General features: G+C 30.1%; 1 pseudogene; it reads left to right on the forward strand.

Moving 5' to 3' along the window:
- The first annotated feature begins 945 nt into the window (after positions 1 to 945).
- LOC125575596 lies at positions 946 to 2824 on the forward strand (annotated as a pseudogene).
- Positions 2825 to 3487: the final 663 nt, after the last annotated feature.

The following is a 3487-nucleotide window of genomic DNA, read 5'->3' on the forward strand; positions in this document are numbered from 1 at the left end:
AGAATTTATAATCATACGGTTCTATGATCGTTCATATCGTTTTATAACAAAATATTTAAATCATCGATAACAAAATTTTCAATCTGAAATCTTTAATAAGTTTATAATTTATAAATGTTCTTGAAAATTCATTGAAAGTTTTAATATTAAAATATTTATGTAATCTTATGGTATATAGTGTTTAATATATATATATATATATATATATTATTTATTATTAAATGATATTTTTTACTCATATGGTTTTAAAATCATGTGTATCTTCTTATAATAAAAATGTTAAACCATTGATCATTAATTTTTAACATAATAATTTTAATAGTTTTAGTCATTTATTGTCGTTTTTAAAAATTCAAAATATAACATATACGAAAAAATCTAAATTTTATTTTTATAGCTAATTTGATTGTTTAATTTATTTTAATAATATAAAATTAAACAAAAAATGATGGAGGAGATATACATTGTTATCAAATCTTTATTATTAAAATCATTAATTGTCATATATATATTAGTCATTTATGGTAATTCTGTAGGTTTTATTTAAGGAAAGAAAATATCATATCATATCATTATATCATATAGTTTGACCAACTTATGTATCTAACAACATATAAAAATCGAATGTGGACCTACTTATTTTTCAATTGAATGTAATTGACTACCTAATTGAGTGCCACCTATGCATTGGGGCCTCTTTTAATTAATACAAAATTGAGGTTACATCTTTTCAAATGTTCCTCAATTAATATATAAGGGATAGATATTGCAAGATGTTGAGATTTTTTGTAACTTCTTTTCTTTCTACATAATATGTGAGGTTTGAACAAAAACCTCATTACATAGAATCATTAATAACTCTTAGTCAAACTGTTGATTCAACTTTTAATAGGTCTTTGAGTTTATGTTCAGTTAGACTCTTAATGGGCCGTGAGTTTGGGTTCGATTAGACTTTTAGTGGGCTTTTTGGCGATAAATTAGCTATTTAAATTTTGTTTTGGTTTCGTCTTTTAGTAATTTAAACTTTTTGCTGCTTGTGTGGGATTTGGCTTTCGAGTTTTCGATCGCCCTGGAGCTCGAGAGAATCCATGGATTCTTCGCCTGTGTCTGGTCGCCTCGATATATTCGAAATATACCGCAGATTCTGTGGTAAAGTTCCTTACTTTCCTCTTCTTTTTGATCTTTGTCCTTGATGAATTTGAGCTCTTTAGATTTGAAAAGATTGCTTTTTTTTTTTTCAATATGAAGTTTCTTGCTTTGCTTGCTTATTGTAAAGCTGAAATTGGCGTAAAGTTTATAGCTTTACCTCATGGGTAAGTCTGGAATTTTGAAATATGAAGTTCATTTGCAGAGATTAGATCAAGTCAAGGTCTGTGTAATAATATCTATAAGCCTCCCTACGAGGCATCATCACCAAGAGCTAACTATCTTAAAGAAGCATTGACTCAGCTCTTAACCCTTGTCGAGAACAAGTTTCAAGCAAGGTGATTTGGCTTATACTATGTACTACTTTGTCTTGTCCTGCTTATCCGTTTGCTTATTTCACTGCCTTGCATTGCATCCTATTGGTTAGAAACTCCATCTTTGATGAGTTGTTCAAGTTGATGTCACGCCTAGACTTAATGGCAAGTTTATGATTCCTTTAACTTTTATTCTTGATCAGCTGATCTGTGATCTAACCTTTGATATGTTCTCTTTGTAGGTGGACTTCTCGGAGTTTAGACGCTTTTATGATTTTGTTTTCTTCATGTGCCGTGAGAATGGGCAGAAGAGTATTAGTAAGAGCCTCTTTGTTTCTCTTCAATCATTTATTTGGTACTGAAACTCACTTTTTGAGTATTGTGAAGCTGTAGGCAGAGCTATTACCGATGGAAACTGGTTTTGGTTGGGAGATTTAGGTTACTTAACCACTTGTGTGTTTGTCTGTCTTACGAGAAGAAGATGATGATGTTTTTTTTTTTAATCTTTGTAGAAAAACCAACGGCACAATATTACAGAAGATACTTGGCAACAAGTCTTGGTGTTTAGTCGTTGTGTACATGAGAATCTTGAAGGATATGACTCCCAAGGTACTGAACAAGTGTATTTGTATTTGTATCTGTATGTGTTTTTGTTCTCATCTTATTGCGTTGTGTTTCACGTAGGTGCTTCGCCTGTCCTCATCGATGAGTTTGTTGAGCAGATGTACAGGTTTGGAACAAAAGAAAAAGAAAAAGCTAACACGGTAAACAATAGATAGACCAATCCTTTTGTTATCGATTTACAGCATTCTAGGACCGAGAAAGAACACTAGCTTGTCATGTAACTGTGGTGACAGAGAATCTGAATCATGTCTTTATGAAGATCCTCTTTCAGGTATGTTTGGATTTTTACAATCTGAGAGGTTTTGAGATTTTTAGGCATAGTTTTATTACCTTATTCTTCTTCTGTTGTTGTTGTTAGATGAGCATCACAAGGATTTTCGCCGCTGCAACACGGTTTAAGAAGTGTTCCAGGCTTAAAGAGAAAAACATCTAAAGACTACGATGAAGAAGAAGTATCAGAAAATGAATACGCTTTTTCTTCTCCAAACATGAAACGGATAAGATCCGAAGACAGTCCAGGATGTTCATCCAAGACTCATTGTGCGATTGAGAGAAGTCTATCACAAGGGTTTGCGAGTCTTTTATCGACTGGAGATGAGTCTTGAAACACAAAGACACCATCCCGCATAAGCACAGGTTATATACAAAACAAAAGAGGTCCCAAGTTGACGTTTAGTTCTTATTTGTTGTAAGCTTATATGACATTTGCTTACCCAATCGATTAAAAAATTGATTTTATTTTTGTTTGGTTGCAAATTTAGTTGATTTGAAATGCTACTAATCAGATGAATTTTATTGTGCAATCAAGTCATATCTTAATAGATAAGATTCGTGATCTAATATTATGAATTAATGGCATGTTCAACCCTTATAATTAATTAAGGAATTAAGGAAGAGAACATGCAACAGAGTTCATTTTCTTTGCCAGAGAGCATAATCTATATACTTCCTCTGTCCTTAGATAAATATTTCTTTTAAAACAAATTGTTTCAAAAAAAAGTTGGGTATTTTTATTAGTTAATAATGATAAATTATAAACTAAAAATAATAATTATATTTTTAAAATATTATTATTCTAAAATTATGAAAATTGACAAACACACAAATAATATATTTCTTATCAAATTTAATATATTTTCTTAATATGTATAAAAATATATAAAATACCTTTTTTAGAAATACAAGGAGTATAATATAAACCGTTGAAACCAAAGCTACTCTCTATGTTTCATGTTATAGGTAGTTTTAGGGGAAAAAGGTTTGTTTCAATATATAGGTAGTTTTCATATTTCAATGCATTTTTGTACTTATTGAATATTTTGTGACCAATAATTAATACATACTTTGTATGATTGGTTGCACTTATACATAAATGATACTTTTTGAAAAGTAACAAATTTCTT

Source organism: Brassica napus, unplaced genomic scaffold, assembly GCF_020379485.1.
Source record: "Brassica napus cultivar Da-Ae unplaced genomic scaffold, Da-Ae ScsIHWf_382;HRSCAF=603, whole genome shotgun sequence".
NCBI lineage: Eukaryota > Viridiplantae > Streptophyta > Magnoliopsida > Brassicales > Brassicaceae > Brassica > Brassica napus.